The following is a 19,901-nucleotide window of genomic DNA, read 5'->3' on the forward strand; positions in this document are numbered from 1 at the left end:
CCAGGCCACAGCAGAGAGCTGGACTGGAATAGGAGCAACCAGGACTAGAACCCAGCGCCCATATGGGATGCCAGTGCCGCAAGCAGAGGATTAGCCAAGTGAGCCATGGCACCAGCCCCTCTGTTAAGTTTTTAAATGAATAATAATGATGAAATAAAAACAAAATATTGCTGTTAAATTGCTTTATCTGTATATTATTGGTGACTTAAAATGTCTGCGTTTTAATTTTGAATAAATCTATTTACTGTGTATCCATCATTCAAAAAGGACAAAAATACTGAATAGCATTCGATTGTTAAAACTTTGAAAATATTGTATCGGTGTTATCAACTTTTGATGTATTGGCTTATGCATTTTTTCAATAATGTGTTAATTATAGCACAAGCAGTATAAGGAAAAGGGAAGCAGAACAACAAGGAAACAGGATACAAACTCATAGCCAGAATGAATTTATTCAAGAAGAAAAATAAATTTCCAGAGGTAGCCAACTGCTGGCCTGCACACAGACTAAACACATGGCAGAAGATGAAATACTGCAGTGGGCTGGGCCTTATATATATCATAAGGTGGGCTAAGGGTCTGGCGGGGTAGCAGAGTGGGCGGCAGTAGTCTGAGGTGAGTTTTTTCATATAGTTTTTTCAAGCTTTGGGAGGCCTACAAACCTGGAGAAGAATGCAAAGGATGGAGTGGGTAGAAGTATAGGGTATGGGACTGAACTGGTCTCTTGAAAGAATTCAAGGTTAAAGGAGTCCATTGGGGAATTTGATTTACTTTCAGGCAAGGAACTAAAATGGCTGAGGCTTATGTCCTTGTTTTATCAATACTGACTGAATATAGATAGGGAGGTGGGAGCACTGGTCTCTTTCTGACTACTTTCTGCTGCTATGGGGCATTGGCACAGGGTAGAGTATCTATACTCTGGATTGAATTGATTGAAGAAGAGCAGTTTTGTGTTGGTCCTGCATGATGGCTTGGGAATATACAGTCATTCAATCCTTAGGAACAGAAGAAATACATTAATTACACATAGTAGGAAAAAGGAGCACTATGATTATGAGGATAAAAAGAGATATTAGAGACATTGCCTATGGTGGAAAAGATGGTGAAAATGAGGCAGGATTATTTTGAAAATACATTTAGTTAGTGTGTATTTTTTATACACTTGATCCCTTCTCTTACCACACTTGACTTATTGGTGTAAAAGCTGCATTCTTCATCCAAAAAGTGGCAAAGTCTACCTCTCCTGGCTTTGAGGAGGTCTAGTCCCCATTGGTTCTGGAGAACTATTGCCGCCAATTAATCTGCCTTATCCTGGAGATGAGACAGCTGCTGTGCTAGGTCATTTATGTTTTCTTTGAAAATGAGGAAGAAGTCTTCAATTTTATTTGCCTTGACTACTGCAATGGTTAGTCTGGCCATTCTTATTACAGTTCCTGCCAAGACACCCGATTATAAGCAAGGGCTGGGTGGGGGGAACCCAAATCCCTCTTGACACAGTGGACTGGAGTGACAGAAAATAGAGATTGAGGTCTAGCACGTAGGACAACGCAGGAAATAGGAACAAGAGTACAAATCCTTGTCCAGTTAATGGGAAGACAGATGTATGCCTGGTTGTCATAGAGAAAGAACACCCCTGTTTTATTTACTGTGTATGTAATAGTAAGACGCTGTGGGATGGAGTTAGTCTAGCCTGCTTCTAGTCCTAGGCTTCCTCATTTCCTCTTTCTGTCTATGGATACCCTGGCTGCTGTCAGGGGTTAGGGCAATAACTGCTCTGGCTTCTTCAAGCTAAGTAAGGGCAAAGTAGGGATGGTCAAGACAGGGATCCAGGAGTAGGTGTCCTCCTGCTGGGGGCTGCAGTGCCAGCTCACAAAAACTGTCTCCATGTAAGGTTTCATGTGCATGCCATCTAGAATTTCATTGCTTCAAATCTGGAGGTGATAGATCTAACAAGCAGATTAAATACATGAGGTCCAAAGCAAAAGACAGATAATTATTAGAGGACTTAGAAGAGGTGCTATCCAAACCAGGAGGGAGTTTTCCTATTGAGAGGCATGTTGAAACTTACAGGAGGAGCTTGATGATAATCATTGGACATTAAGACTTGGCCAGGTATATATGAGGTTCAGACTTAGCTGCCTCTTCACCTGGGGTATTAGAAGAGTCATCGTAAGAGAAGTGTGAACCTTCTTGGGGAAGACCCTGTTAACTCCCATCACCGAGCTGGCCTGGGAGGAGAGCTGACCTGAATAGGAGGTTAGTATTGAATAAGTGACATCTCTGAAAGGAGATTTATGGTTCCGCCTGCAGTGTTACTGACCTTAGGCCATGTCCCTGGATGGTGGTGGTCACTTGGAGGCTGGGCAGAGTGGAGGGCATTTTCAGCTTAGGGAGGGCCAACAGGGTCTGCAGTGCTGACCTAAGAGTCCTTCAACCACACGGCAGTTCCCTTCCCAGTGGACCAGCGCTTGGCAGAGCTTACAGGACTCTTTAGAGGATGGCTTTTGTCATGACTGTGGTTTGTCCAAGTGCCCTGGCTTTCCACATCGAAAACCAATGGCATTTTGGGGGTGGACTGGCCTTGTTGCATCTCCCTGTGTAAAGCTGTTACTAATTGGCCTGCTACCTATCCTTACATTGATCCTACTGCCTAGCTTGCTCCTCTTCTTCCTGATTTCTGTTAAAGTAGATCAGAGAGACAGCCTTTAGAATGTCAGCCAAAGGAGTTCTCAGTCCCATCTTTGGTGGCCTGAACTAGAAATCTGTGGTCACAGGCATGTTCCCACAGTGTTTTTACTGTGAGATATGATGATTCCCATGAGGAGAATGGGAATGTCCTTCTAAGTGAGATCAAACGTGATGACCACTTTATCCAACCTATGAATTTTAAAATCATTAATAAGACATTTTATCTCTCTCTTAGTTTGGTTTGGAAAAAATGGGGAGAGTTGCCTGTTTATTGTGCACATGGCAAAATAAATCTAACTATGAAATTATATCATAATTTAAGCTCTCATTTTGGGTATGCTATTTGGTCTCCTATATGTGTCCAAGCTATTTGGTCAGGCATTATTGCAGAAAAATGTTAGCCATCTCTTTTATAAGGTCTGAAGATCAAACTGTACATCCTGTTGGAATGTTCCTCAGAATAGTCAGTTTCTCATCTTGAAGAGAATAGAGAAATGAGGGAACAATCAGGTCTCCCAGATTGGGTACTCTCAGTAACTTAATGTAAAGTGAAAACATAGCAAGCAACTTTAACTGTCAAATAACAACTTGTGAAAACATTTACCAGAATGTCCAATGTCTTCTGTAAATTGTAAGACAATAGTACATGTGTTTGGAAACATTTATTGAATTTCTGACATTAAGTGTGACTTGTTTGGCCAGGAAATCCAAGCACAACATGTCAATGACTTAAAAAAAAATAGTTTCCTTCTACCAACAAATTTAAAACAACCTATCATAGATTTATTTAGGTCACATGAACCAAAAACATATTTTAAGTTAATTTAGCAATTTAAATTTATATGAGCACTCTTTTTTTTATCTTTAAGGCAATTAAAGCAGAGCTCTTAATAAATTTTCCCATGTAGACATACAATATGTACACACATATAACATATATAACATACATTACAGAACATTACAGTAAAGCAGTTTCAGTAATAACTTCTTAAAATCTTTAGCTTTTTTTTATTTTTTTAACTTTTATTTAATGAATATAAATTTCCAAAGTACAGAATATTGATTACAATAACTTCCCCCCCCATAACGTCCCTCCAACCCGCAACCCTCCCCTTATCTTCTCCCTCTCCCCTTCCATTCATGTCAAGATTTATTTTCGATTCTCTTTATATACAGAAGATCAGTAGCTATTTTTTTAAATTACCATCAGTGGGCCAGTTCTGTGAATTTATTTATTTTCTTCTTGAATGAATTTGTTTTGGCTGGGAGTTTGTATCCTCTCTCTTCTCTGTTCTGCTACATTTCTCCTTACATTTTGTGCCCTGTATGAGGAAGGGTGATGGAGATTAGCCTCTTGCTCACTGTGGTCCCTTGGAAACTGGTGGCTCCTTCATCTACTGGGTAAGAGCCTGGACCATACCTTCCTCCATACTTTCTTCTTTCTGTGGCAAACTGCCTTGATCACCCATCTCCTCACATAAATAAATTTGCAGAGGTGGCCAACTGCTAGCATTCACACAGACTTAACATGTGGCAGAGGGCTCAGTCCTCCAGCCTTCTGGGCTTCATATATCTTAAGGTGGGCCAGGGGTTCAGAGGTGGGGTAGGGGCAGTAGTTGCAAGTGAATTTCTTCATACAGGTTTTTTAGGTTTTGTGGAGCTTGCAAACCTGGAAAAGAATGTAAAGGATGGTGTGGGGAAAATACAGGGTGTGAGACTGAACTGGTCTCCAGAATTATAGTGATTATGAAAAAATATGTGCAGTAATTATAACAAAGCAAGACATATGTAAGACTTCCCCATAGTTAAATATGAATAAAATGGATGCTGTTGAATATTTATTGAATCATCTGTACAACCTTGCTTTTAGGAATAAATAAGATATTTGAATAGTTTTAATACATAAAAATTTAAATAATTATTGATGTATTCTTGTGAAATTTGTGACAAATTTGATTGAGGAAGTCATTCTGACAATGAGATGGGGCTTGGTGGATAAAAGAAAGATTTTTACTGAATTTTTCCTAATTGTTTTTCATCTTTGTCATAAAGCTTATTTTAACTTAAATTTCAACACAATGTTAAACCTATCTCAAAGTTTTTAGTTTAAGTCTTTACTAATCTTAGCTATTTGTGGTTATAGGTTAATTGTAAGCATAAGGAGGGAGATGTGTGGTGGATGGTGAAAGGGAGCCTATTCCCCAAGTTCCCATAATCACAATGGTATTTCTAATAGTTCAGTAAAAACTAATGCTCATTTCACAGTGAAGTCTATTTTAGATATAGCAGAGTTAGTTATTATGCCATTCCCATGAAGTTGGCTGTGATTTAGTAAATTTACCATTCCAGAGAGATTCTACTAAGTCACTCTGTACATTAATATACTTACTGATACTTCCTCCCTTAGCAGAGGATTCATATGCAGTTTCAAAAACCTAGCTTTATTCCTTCTTACTAAGTGTTTTAGCCAAATTTAACATACAGGTATGGACAATCAACTGGTGCAGTTATAGCATCTTCACCAGTTAGAACCTTCAAATGTATAATTTATAAAGGAATTTGTAATTAGTTCACTCATTGTTTCTAAATAACTGCTATTTAGTTGGATCTAAGCTATGTGTGACTCTCAAAGACTGGTTAGAAGCCACTCTGCAAGAGAAAATAGATAAGGAATAATTTATTTCAGAAAACCTGATAGAAGTAAACAAACTGTTCAGTAATTATACCCTAATATTTGATATGAAAATTTAGATACATTCAAGAAAGAGAATTAAGCTCATATACAATTATAAGTGAATATTGCATTGCATGCAAACCCTGAGTTGAAAACCTCCACTTTTATTTCATTTATATGAACAATTTAAATAGAATTTTCACAAAACTGACCCACTATTTGTTGTACTCATATTTGCATACAGAGAACAAGGTCCAGTATATTTTCAGTTAGCATAAGTAGAATTTAAATGAAATTTGAATGCTACTGAAAAATGCAAACATTTAGACTTATGCCTAGATGTTTGACAGTTCAAAGTTATATGATCCAACTGGAGAGTAGTATAGTAAAAACTTAAAAAATTGTATTTGATACACTTACTGTTTGTCCTGTGTATAAATTTACTGTTACTTTGTATTTATTATATCTATATCACTCAAATATGTTTTGTAAGCTACAGATAACATTAATTTTAATATTTACAAAAGTTAATTTGTATATGGCTTGGACATTCAAAATTTTATTTTCTTTCTATGAAATTTATTTTGAGCACATTCACTTTACCAGGAGTGGAAAGAGACTCAACTAGATATACAGTTGAGAGTTGATGAGTCAATCAGAAGAACAACACAAGAATTTCCCAAGCCATCCTCAGCAGTATCTTTTCAGCAATATCCTTTCAGCACTATCTGGAAAGTTTGACATGCTGAATTTGTCTGGCTTATTCTGTAGCCTTCAGTGCATTTTATTATTATGCAATCAAGGCTACCTTGTGTTAAGCACCAAGGCTTCACACTCAAGCATTAAGAGAGCAGGCCATCGGGGCCAGCTCTGTGGCTTAGCAGGTAAAGCTTCCACCTGCAGTGCTGGCAGCCCATATGGTCACCAGTTCAAGACCCAGCTGCTCCACTTCTGATCCTTCCCTCTGCTATGCCCTGGGAAAGCAGTAGAAGATGGCCCAAGTCCTTGTGCTCCTGCACCTATGTCAGGGACCCAGAAGAAGCCCCTGGCTTCTGGCTCCTAGCTTTGGATTGACCCAGCTCTGGCTGTTTCGTCCATTTAGGGAGTGAACCTGCAGGTAGAAGACCACTCTCTCTGTCTCTGCCTCTCTGTGACTCTGCCTTTCAAATAAATAAATAACTTTTAAAAAGAGAGAGAGAAAGCAGGCCATGTTCTTTTTATTCACAGAGAAATAGACTATCAAAGATTTGTTCATTTCCCTAACAAAATTTGGAGTGCCAATCTGCAAGCAAATGTGATTGGTCTGATGAAATACTGAAAAAAATTTATAGATATTTTATTTAATTTTCTTCCTTTAGGTTCTTTCATGAATGACAAGTAAGTGTTAGTAAATGCAAAGGAGTAAATTACAAATCACATTCTTTTGAGGGCAATAAATCCTGATCTGCCTGGTAGCACTTCCTTTGCTAACATTAAGATCATAACTTTCCAACTTCCCTAGGAAGTCACTTCCAATCACCGTAAAAAAAAGATTATTATTACATTAAAAATTTTAAATTAATAAAACTGAGCCCCAGGTGTCTCACTATCAAATTTCACATTGCCAAGTCACTTCCGTTGCTTCACATTAGGTTAGCATGATGATGTAACTATACTGTGGAGTAGTTTGATCGAAGGAATATATTTGATTATCTGCAAATTGCAGATCATGACCTTTTGATTTTGATGCATAAACATGAAAACATTAATAGAATATATTTTAAAAACATTGCTTATTTTTAGGTGTCAATAATTTTTGAAGGGAAATAATCAACTTGAAAGCAAGAAACATAGATTCAGATTCTGCTAAGAGGGATATACTCTTCACAATTGATTCTGATGCTGAGGTTTTATGACAACTGCATTATATTTACAATAAGCCAAAACAGATAATAAAGGATCCTAGGGCTGGCACTGTGGTGCAGCAGGTTAAAGCCCTGGCCTGCAGCTCTGGCATCCCATATGGGTTCCTGTTCATGTTCCTAACTGCTCCACTTCTGATCCAGCTCCCTTTTAATGCTCATGGTAAAGCAGAGGATGGCCCATATCCTTGGGCCCAGCACCCTCATAGGAGACCCAGAAGAAGCTCCTGACTCCTGATTTTGGATCAGCTCAGTTCTGATGCTGCCATTTGGGCATTTGATTGCCATTTGGGGAGTGAACTGGTATCTCTACCTCTCTCTGTAACTTTCAAATAAATAAGTCTTTAAAAAAAAAAACTCAGATCCCTTGGGTATCAAAATTATAAGAACTCAGAGAATGTGGCAGGAGCCTGGAATTCAATCTGAGTCTCCCACGTGGGTGTTAAGAACATGATAATGGGCCATCACTCATTACCTCCTAAGATTCAAATTAGCTCAATAAGCTGAAATTCAAGTAGAGCTGAGACTTGAACCTAGGCACTAGGAAGGAAATACAAGTGTTATAACCTAGCATTTTAACTAGGATGCCAAACATGCAAACCTAGTGCTTCCTTTACAATGGAATATTTCTTGGCAATGAGTGTAGATTTTAGGGTCTTTCGGTTTTTTAAGATTAAATTTATTCACTTGAAAAGCAGAGTAACAGTGTGAGAGAAGTGTCTTCCATCTGCTGGTTCACTCTACAAATGTACAAAATTACAATTGAAACCAGGAGCCTGAAACTAGACTGGGATCTTCCAAATGGGTGGCAGGGACCCAAACACTTGGGTCATCATCTATTGCCTTCCTAGACACATTAATTAGTAGGAAGTTGTATTGGAAGCCCAGTTATGGAAGCCCAGTTACTCAAGACTCAAATCAGTGCTCAGATGTGGGATGCAGGTGTCCCAAATGATTCAGCTCAGTCTACCGCAATGCTCATTCCAGAGTGCTTGTGACAAACAGTTCCTTTCATATTATGGAATTAAAATCTAGACTTACCCATTTCAAAGGCAAAATAAGGAATTTCTATAGTATTGCAGTGTTGAGTATTGCATTAGTTAAGCTGAGGTTTTTTTTTTTTTCTTTCTGTCACTAATATATCAGCCACAGCTAGCTTCAAGTGTAAGTTTAGTTTATGACAAAGTTAATTGATAGGGATTGTTATAATTTATATCTTCTAAAATAGATATTTATATAATCTAAACATGAAGAAGGAAGAAAATAGTTTTTGTTATTTTCCCTCTCACCCAACAACAGAGAACAAAGCACCTCCTTTGGACACTTCGACTTTATTAAGAACTCACCAAGGTGTGTGGTGGTAATGATAGAAATGGAACTTCTTATAGCATTGATTTTATTGAAAAATATGAGAAGAGTATAAATTTTGAAACTAAATTTCACAGAAGCACTCTTTCTTAGTAAGTACCCTTTGCAATGTTTTAGTCATTGATGAGATGTCAGTTATCAGCCTGGAAAAACAATGTAGAAGGTGCAATGGACTAGAAGAGATTTGGAGGATGAGCTCAGTTAAAAAGGTGTCAGGTTTATGAGTTTCCTTGAGCAATGGAGTGCTCCCCTTGTTTACTCAGAGGGACAAAAACATTCATTCCATGATTCCAGACTAATATCACCAATGGAAAACACTGATGTTAATAAAAATGCACTTTGCTGTATCAAACAAAATATTCATATATAATGAAAAAAATGATGTCTCAGGGATTATAATTAGAAGCCCCAGTGGACTCAGACACAAATACACTAGAAATTGAGGTTCATAAGAGGTAGATCTTTAATTAGCCTTTGTCATTGAAAGACATCTTGGAATAGCAGTTTAATTAAAACACATTCACATAATATTATGTTTTAAACAGAAAACAATAAATGCCACATGTGAATATATCCCAAAATGATACATTTCACTGACCAAGGACTAATTTATCACATTTTTACTTTACTGGAAAACAAATGTGTATGTTCTGTGAGTAACATAAAAGAAGAACCCATGGAAATATTTTTGGAGCCTTATGCAAGTTAGTTCTGGCCCACAGGGAAGATATATACAGTTGACAAAACTGTATTGTGAGTCAGTGGAACACATGCTTTATAGGGACTTTTAAACGGAATTTCATTTCTAGGATTTACCATTTACAGGCTGTCAGAGGCCATATGCTCATTAATCTAGCCTCTTGGGAAATTATTTTCCTAATCCATTAAAAATGGCCTGCTAACAGCTGCCTTGCTGAAAATATATTGTTGTAAGAGCCTGGGAAAAAAAAAAAAAAAAAAACTGTGTGAATTGAGATGCTGCCCCTGCTTGCAAAAATGTATTTGCTCAAATATATTGGTAAGTATAATTTTGTTCAATTACCATTTTCTTGCCAAATATCTCCTCCACAATACAGACAATAGCAATAAAAAGTTGTATTTTTTGCTGCAAATTCATTTTATAAAATACTCCCACATGTTATAGATATGGGAAATAGAGACAAGTAGAAACTACCCAGGTGATTTGTTTAAAAGATATGCATCTGAAAGGTAGAATACACAGAGAGGGAGAGAGTCAGAGCCAGATCTCTTTTATCTGCTGATTTACTACCCAGATGGACACAGTGTCTGGGGTAGGGACAACCTGCAGCCAGGTGACAGGAGCTTCAGCCAGATCTCCAACATGGGTGTCAGGAGCCAAGCAGTGCTTTGCACCGCTTTCCCAGGCTCATTAGCAAGGAGCTTGATCATAAGTGGAGCAACTGTGACTCAGATCTGTTCCCATATGAGATTGCAGCAGTTTACCCCATTGACACTGGCCCCAGGGGATTCTTCCTAGTAAACAACTCTTTTGGGCTGGCGGTATGGCGGAGTAGGCTAAGCCTGTGCCAGCAGCACCTGCATTCCATATGGGCACCGATTCTAATCCCAGCTGCTCCTCTTCCAATCCAGCTCTCTGCTATGGCCTGGTAAAACAGTAGAAGATGGCCCAATTGCTTGGGCCCCTGAACCCATGTGAGAGACCCAGAAAAAGCTCCTGGCTTCAGATCAGTTTGACAAATCTGTATTACAGGAATACTGATGTATAATGGAAATTTGCTAAATGAGTAGCATTTGAGTAATTTTACCACACACACACACAAAAGATAACTATGTGAGATAACTAATATGTTAATTTGCTTGACTGCTGTAATCACTTCACTATGCATATGAATATTAAAACATCCTGTGTGGGGGTGAATATTTTGGGGGCTGGGGGTTAAGCCACCACTTGTAATGTCCATACGCAACACTGGAATGCCAGTTCCAATCCTGCCTCCTCAGTGGTCAATCTAATTTCCTGCTAATTCAGCAGATGATGAACCAAATATTTGGGTTCCTCCTACCCCGGGAAGAAACCCAGATGAAGTTCCTGAATCCTGGCTTCGGCCTGGTCATTTCAAGCTGTTGCAGACATTTGGGGAGTGAACCAACATACAGATCTCTCTGTCTCTGTCTCTGTCTCTCTCTCTTCTTCCCTCTCTCTGTCACTTTGTTAAATGAATAGATAAATATATCTTTAAAAAAATAAATAAAATAATATATACAACTTAAATATATAAAATAAAATATCACTACCTATTAAAAGAATAAGTATGAAAATTATTTTTGTTATACTAAAACCCCTACAAATAAAAATTTAAAACTCAAACTATCAATAAATATTTTAATTTTATATATTTTGAGAAGACGTGCTGTGCTTTGTAACATTAAGCATATTTTCTAGGTATATCCAGAGCTTGTTTTGTCTAGCCACACACTATTTCATTAAGAAACATAGATTCAGAAAAGAATCCTGTACAAACCATATTGAGTACTTGCTATGCTTGGCCCTGTGCTTAGCTTTAAGAATACAAAGAATGTGACACACGCTGCCTGATTTCAAAATAGCTCAGAAACTGGGAATGTAGATGTTGCATATCTATCCATTTTAGTTTGCTGAATATTAAACCGGCTTTGCTGTGAATAAGCTGCTAGTCAACATCAGAGACAGAACTATAACATTTTTCTTGGGAAAAAAGAGTGTTAACAAGAACTCCAAAGGGAATGTTACCATCAAGTTTGCTTTCAATGAGTTGGATTCCACTAGGTAACAAATTAGAAAGGGTCATTGTGGTAAAGAATATGAATATAGGCAAGCATGTGTGTGGAAGAAACAAGGCCATGTGACTGGCACCCAGCAGGCTAGGCCAGAATTCTTCCGTTTATATTTATCAGGAACATTGTATTACAATGACAAAAAGATACCACTGAACTTCAACTCATCATATTGTTAAACATTAGAATTCTGAAATAACTAATATTGGGCAATATGGGATAAAAACTATTTAAGTACTATAATTTACACTTTGGGAATTCATTTGAAGTCATGTAGTAAAATTATAGTACAGATATATTTTTATTTATTGCAGTAAATGGTTACACTTAACAAAGTTTTCAGTAATTCTGAAGAATAAAAAAGCCAGATCAGAGTCTGGAAATCAGATTTTAAACTTATTGCAACAGTTCATGTTATAGATAGCTCAGGTCAGAAGGATTTATGGCTGGCATTGGAATCAAGAGAGATTTAGAAACTCGAAAGCAAAAGTGGTTGATCACTTGTGTGGGAATAAAGACAAAACTACTATGACTTTCAAAAGTCATGTTTCTATATCTATATATTTCTGTGTATAAATCAATATATGCAAAAAAGGTATTTGGATAAACACAATGAATAGAAAATCCCAGTTTTTAAAAAAACTGCATATTTGATAGTTTTTCAATGAATTCAAAGAGTTCTTTTTTATTTTTTTAAGATTTATTTATTTGTTTGAGAGGTAGAGTTATAGGTGGAGAGAGGGAGAGACAGAAAGGTCTTCCATCTGCTGGTTCACTCCCAAATGGCTGCAATGGCCAAAGCTAGGCCATCTTCTACTGCTTTCCCAGGCCATAGCAGACAGCTGGATCAGAAGTAGAGAAGCTGAAACTTGAACAGGCGCCAACTTTACCTGCTATTGCCACAGTACTGGCCCAAGGATTTTTTAAATACCATGTCTAAAGTTAGGATGTTAAGGCAGCTAGGTTGATATTAGCCTATGAAATATGCTATTGAAAGTGACATCTAACCCATCTCGTGTTTTTAAAATATGAAAAATACATGTGACAGAATTATAAGGCATATAGCATAATATTTACTGACATCACCTGCAGGATTTTATATTTTACATAGTATTAGGTATCTTTTCAAAAGTTTTCATTATCCAAAAAGTTTTAGCAGCTGAAAGGCATTTATATATATATATATATATATATACACACACACATATATACATATATATATATCTCCACACATACACACATATACTTGTACACACACTTCACTTTTTATAACAGAACGATTTTTCGTATTTTTCTCTTATGAATTATTCATGACAATATATTCTGAAACTTGTTCTAGAATTGAAAGAAACAGAAAGTTTAAACAATTTGAAAGTTAAGAATCCGCTGTTTCCTAAAAAACTGGGATAACAGATTCTATTTTGACAAGATAAATTATATCCACAATCAAAAATATAATTTCTAAGGAACCACTTCCATATATAGAGAATCTTTTGTTATCTAAGTTCTACATTTGGATGGCTTCATCCAAAGGACTCATTTTTTTCTTAAAGATTTATTCACTTATTTATTTGAAAGGCAGAGTGACACAGAGAGGAGGAATAAGAGGAAGATAGAGAGAGAGAGAGAGAGAGAGAGAGAGAGAGAGAGAAAGGGAGATCTTTCGTATACTGATTTCTCTCCCCAAATGACTGCAACATGGAAGGAAGTCTGCACCAATCTGCCCCAAAGCCTGGAATTCCAGCTGGGGCTCCTACATGGGTGCCAAGGGCTCAAGTGCATGGGTCATCATCTACTGCCTTCTCAGATGCATTAAAGAAGTCATATTAGTAGTGCAGCAGCCTCGACTCTAACTGGCACTCTGATATATTATGCCAGCTTCATAAGCAGTGGTTTAACCTGCTGAAGCATACCACTTTGTGAACTCTTTTTCCTTTAAATCCAGCATGGATATGCCATGGAAACGTCACTCCAGCTGATCTAGAAGAGAGAAGCCAAAAGTCAGACATTGGATAATTTAGGAGAATAAAATAAAAATATTCAGATGATCATGCTTCCTTCATTATTATGGTAGAGGGTATACATTTAGTCAGTTTAGTTACGCATTGGCATATGTAGTACTCACCCACTGTGTGTCTGATATGTTGCCAGGTGCTAGAACCTAGAAAGATGGCCCCAAAGTCACTAAGGTCTGGGTCAAAATTTTGGAAGTTATCTGTAAAATAAAAAAATCTTCTACCTCATAGAAGTCCTATGAAGATTAAGCAGAAAAATGCACTTAATCCTTACCAGAAAGACTGGCTTATAAGGGATTTACTACAAATGTTAGATGCACTTTTTCTTTGCTTTCTCTGATGAAAAAGAATACCCAGAGAAATCAGAAGAGACTTTATAAAATAAATTTATAAATTTATTAATTTATAAATATATAAATTATATAAATAAATAAATTTTTAAATTATTTAAGCTGAGTCTCTGTTTTTTAGATTTAAAATCAATTTAATTTTATTTTCATTAAATAGCTTTTTTTAAGGGAAAATTTTTTTTATTTTTTAATTTATTTAAGGAATGCAAACTTCATGCATTTAATATATACAAATTTGGGAACATGGTGATTCTTTCCCTTCTATCTTCCTCCCACCCATACTCTCACCCCTCCTTCTATTCCCTCTTCATTTCCCATTGTTATTTTTTACAAAAGTTAGTTTTCAGTTAATTTTACACTTATAAGATTAACCCTACACTAAGTAGAGAGTTTACCAAATAGTATGAAGAAAAAGAAAATAGGAACAGAAACAAACAAGAAAAACATTTTTCCTTGATAGTCATGTCAAAAGCTATTCAGAATCATCACATCTGAAGTGTCAGTTTTGCTCCTTATGGATTACTTCTATAAGTTACCACAGATCAGTGTGATCATTTGGTATTTGTCTTTTTGTGACTGGCTTATTTCACTAAGTATAATGGTTTCCAGTTGTATCCATTTTGTTGCAAATGACAGGACTTAGTTTTTTTCACTGCTGTGTAGTATTCCATAGTGTATATACGCCATAATTTCTTTATCCAGTCTTCAGTTGATAGACATCTGGGTTGATTCCATATCTTAGCTATTATAAATTGAGCTGAAATGAACATGGACATTCAGATCACTCTTTCATATGCTGATTTCATTTCTTTTGGATAACTTCCCAGCACTGGGATGACTAGGTCATATGGTACGTCTATAATCAGCTTTCTGAGATATCTCTATACTGTCCTCCACAGTTTCTGTACCAGTTTACATTCCCACCAACAGTAGATTAGGTTACCCTTCTCCCCACATCCTTGCCAGCATTTTTTGTTTGTTGCTTTCTGTATAAGAGCCATTCTAACAGGAATGAGGTGAAACCTCATTATGGTTTTCATTTGCATTACCCTGATAGCTAGTGATCCTGAGCATTTTTTCATGTGTCTTTTGGTCCTTTGAATTTCCTCTCTTGAAAAATGTCTGTTCAAGTCCTTTGCCCATTTTTAAACTAGTTTTTTGTTTTGTTTTGTTTTTTAGTTGTTGAGTTTCTTGATCTCTATATATTTGGAAATTAATCATTTATCAGTTGCATAGTTTGAAAACATTTTAGTATTGCCTACCTCAGGGTAGACTAAGTACTTGCTTCATGTCCTAATCATCACCAAGATGCCAAGATTTGACATTGTTTCTGTTATTAAATTTTCAAGGTAAGTGTATATGGGAAGTTTTATTATTATTCTAATTTGAGATGACAAAGCTAAAGCATGAAAGAATACATCTGTGCCCAGGGTACAAAGCAAAAATCAGGCCAAATCCTAGTACACGGAAATAATCACTGATAACATATGAGCCAGTTCTATGGTCTACTTATTTTTAATGCCATGTTCTTTTTAAGCAACACTTACTTATTTAAAAGGCAGACTGTCAGAAACAGAGGAAGAAACAGGGAGAGAGATCTTTCATCTGCTGATTTCGTCCCTACCTGGCTGCAATAAGCAAGCTGGGCGAGGCTGAAGCAAGAAGTCAGAAACTCCACCCTGGTCTCCCACAAAGGTGGCAGCAGCCCAAGTACTACGGCCATCTTCTACTGTTTTCCCAAGGGTATTAGCAGGGCATTGAATTTGAAGTGGAACAGCTACAGCTTGAACTTGTTGTGGCATAATCAAGGGCTTAAACTGTTGTGCCAAAAAGCCAGGTCCAAATATGGTATGTTATTACAGTGAAGCGCTTTTACCATATTTTTCTCTTAGCAGTATTTTGAAAAGTACATTTTATTTAAGTAATTACCAGTAAACAACTTCATTTTATTGGCTGTCTGATATTTCATTTTATGTGTCATGCATTTATGTGTACACTTTCCTAATGATACAAATATAAAATTGTTTCCAAATATTTGGTTTTACAGAAGATATTGGAATTCATATCCTTGTATCTTAACTTTTCTTCCACCATTTCTGAAGTAGATATTTTCAATAAAGAAAATTTGTTCCACTGATTGAGAGATATTGCCAAATATCACATATAATACCAGAACTGATTTACAAGAGTTTTTCCAAGGAACCATTTCCTAAATTGTGACCAGATCTCTGCATTGTAATTATTTGATCTATCCTCAATCACATACATAAGAAAAGTTTGCCAACAACCCAGCAACTATTTATTTTTTAACCATATCCAAAATTTTGGAGGGGAGGGTTAACTATATTTTTTAATTAACAGACATATAATATTGTACATATATATGGAGTTCTTTTGTGATGTTTAATTGCATGCATATACACTGTATAATATACAGTGAAGGTAAATAGGGTTATTTCTATGAGCACTTAATATTTCTTTTTTTTTATTTTTTTATTTTTTTATTTTTTAACAGGCAGAGTGGACAGTGAGAGAGAGAGACAGAGAGAAAGGTCTTCCTTTGCCGTTGGTTCACCCTCCAATGGCCGCCGCAGCCGGCGCGCTGTGGCCGGCGCACCGCGCTGATCCGATGGCAGGAGCCAGGTGCTTTTCCTGGTCTCCCATGGGGTGCAGGGCCCAAGCACCTGGGCCATCCTCCACTGCACTCCCTGGCCACAGCAGAGAGCTGGTCTGGAAGAGGGGCAACCGGGACAGAATCTGGCGCCCCAACCGGGACTAGAACCCGGTGTGCCGGCGCCGCTAGGCAGAGGATTAGCCTAGTGAGCCGCGGCGCCGGCCCTAATATTTCTTTATAGTGTATGTATGAAGAAATATTTATAGTATTGGACTTAATGAAATAACATTTGTGGAATTTTAAAAATTTATTCAAAATATTTCAATAGTTTTATCTTTTTTAAACAGATTACAGATCTTACATATTTCTGAGTTTTACCATGAGGTGTTTAAGAGAACATTCTAAATTGGAGGAACACATGCTTCGAATCTGTGTAAATATACAGATAGAATAGCACTACGAGATATTAAAGAACCTGGCAAGAACTATTGTTATAGTGTTCAACTGAAATAATTGTTTGACTTGTGCTGTAATTATATTTTAAGAGAAGTACTTTTTTTATATTGCTCATCAGGTTTATCTTAACTGGTCACTACTTAGGTAATCATAAACTAGTGTATTAAGGAAGAAAATACCATTTTTGACCTTTGACCCTTGAGGAAATTTCAGTTCTCTTTTCTTTTCTTTGCCTCACTTCTGGGTAAGCAGGAAGGCCACATGGTTGCATATATCTTTTCCTTAGTGTTTAGATGAGGTTATCAAAGAGAACCACTTCTAGCCTAAAGACTGGGAGTTTCTAACCTGGCTCTATCCCTTAAATACAATAAAACCCCTAAACTACCTCACATCCTTTGCTTGCCTACTCTCCAGATCTCTGTTTGAGGCTTTCACTTTCTAGGACACTCCAGATTGTTATGAGTATTAAATACCATTTGTTTGTAGTCACAGTAGAGTGGTGTAATGCCTCTCTCAACATAAAAATAAATTCCTGTTTGAGAAATCTGCTTCTGAGTGAAACAGATAATTGTAGCATGAAATGCACGACTCTCTGCCTTCCCTCCCGAGCCTTCCTTTCACATGATGCAGCTCAGGCCAATGAAAATGGGCAGAAATCAAGCATTCAATCCTTAAAAAGTTCAGTCACAGAAACATCATCTTCTTTAGTCCACTGGTTGGATATGGATGACACAAGATGCAGGAAAGTATTGATGGTGACAGAGCTTCTGTTAAACTGGGTCCCCAAAAATCTGTTATTCAGTACAGTGCATTCTCTGTCTCCCTAAATAGTGATGGGATTCTATAAAGTTAAGCCTCTGGTTTTGGACTTTAGTTTTTATAATAGCAAGTACTGTGTTAACTAGTATATTTTTCATACTGTGTTGTTAAGTAAACATTACAAATGTTATTTAGGTCATCTGTTTTGCCTGTACAGGTTATTTACAACTTCCAAATATTTTTGTTAACAATGAAAAATAGGTGGCCTTTTAAGTAGGCAATATCAAATTAGATTAAATTATTTTAAGAATATAATAATATCATAGCTTGTAGACTAAAATCAAATTTATTTAAGTCTATAAAATAATTACATGAATAGATCACTTAGTTTATTTAAGGTTTTTACTTAATGAATACAAATTTCATATATACAGCTTTTAGGGATATCATGTTTCTTCCCCTCCAATGCCCCCCCCCACTCCCTTCAAACCTCCCACTCCCTCTCCCATTCCATTTTCCATTAAGATTAGTTTTTAATCGACTTTATATACAGAAGACCAAATCTACACTAAGTAGATATTTCATTTTTTTTTTATTTGACACATAGAGTTAGACAGTGAGAGAGAGAGAGACAGAGAAAGGTCTTCCTTTCGTTGGTTCACCCTCCAAATGGCCGCTAGGGCCAGAGCTACGCCTATCCGAAGCCAGGAGCCAGGTGCTTCCTCCTGGTCTCCTATGCAGGTGCAGGGCCCAAGTACTTGGGCCATCCTCCACTGTACTCCTGGACCACAGCAGAGAGCTGGACTGAAAGAGGAGCAGCCAGGACTAGAACCCAGCGCCCATATGGGATGCGGGCGCTGCAGGTGGAGGATTAACCAAGTGAGCCATGGCACCAGCCCCAATAGTAGCTATTTCAACTATTAACATGCATACACACATACAAAGTATAAAGTACAGTTTGAAAATAAGTTTTACCGTTGATTTTCATAGTACACCTCATCGGGAACAGAAGTTCAACATGGGGAATGAGGGCATAGTGACTTCTGTTGTTGATTTAACAATTAACACTCTTATTTATGACTTCAGTGATCACCTGAGGCTCTTGACATGTGCTGCCAAGGCTATGGAAGCCTTTTGAGTCCACAAACTCTGTCAGCTTTTAGACAGGGCCATGTGCAAAGCGGAAGTTCTCTGCTCCCCTCAGAGAAAAGTTCAATCTTTTTTGACGGCCCCTTCTTTCCACTGGGATCTTACCGAGATCTTTCATGCAGAACTGTTTTTGCCACTATGTCTTGGCTTTCCATGCCTGAAATGCTCTTGTGGGATTGTTGGTCAGATCCGCATTGACTCAGGGGCTGATTCTAAGGTCAAGGTGCTGTTTAGGGTGTTTGTCACTCTGTGAGTCTGCTCTGTGAACCCTTCCTGTGTTGGAACTTTCTCTCCCTTTTAATTCTATCTATTGTTATTAACAGGCACTTGTTATTTATGTGATCCCTTTGACTTATGGTCCTAACAGTATGATCAATTCCATAATTACTATGATCACTGTATCACATAAGAAGGCATTAGTACCACCCAGCTAAATGAAATTTGGAGTCCCATGGCAAGATTTTAGTTTCACCCTTAGGTGGAATGTGTGCCAGTCTGTCCAGCTCCTCCCTCTCTCTTTACCACTCTTGTTTTTAATCGGATCTATTTTCAATTGACTTAAAATATCTATGATTAGTTCTATGTTAAGTATGGAGTTCAACCAATGGTATTAAGTAGAGAAAAAAAGAATAAAAAAATAAATAAAATGAAATAATAAACTGTTTCTTGACAGTCAAAACATGGGCTAGGGGCTGGCGCCATGGTGTAGTAGGTTAATACTCTGCCTGTGGCGCCGGCATCCCATATGGGCACCGGTGCTAGTCCCAGCTGCTCCTCTTCCAATCCAGCTCTGCTGTGGGCTGGGAAAGCAGTAGAAGATGGCCCAAGTGCTTGGGCCCCTGCACCCATGTGTGAGATCAGGAAGAAGCACCTGGCTCCTGGCTTCAGATCGGCACAGCTCCGGCTGTTGTGGCCATTTGGGGAGTGAACCAATGGAAGGAAGACCTTTCTCTCTGCCTCTCCCTCCATCTGTAACTCTACCTCTCTAGTAAATAAATAAAATATTTATAGAAAAAAAAAGACAAGGGCTGTTCAAGTAATTGCTTCTCATAGTGTCAGATTCACTTCTACAGGTTTCCTTTTAGGTGGTCTGTTAGTTGTCACAGATCAAGGAGAACATAGGGTATTTAT

This window comes from Oryctolagus cuniculus, chromosome 9 (assembly GCF_964237555.1).
Source record: "Oryctolagus cuniculus chromosome 9, mOryCun1.1, whole genome shotgun sequence".
In the NCBI taxonomy this organism is placed as follows: Eukaryota; Metazoa; Chordata; class Mammalia; order Lagomorpha; family Leporidae; genus Oryctolagus; species Oryctolagus cuniculus.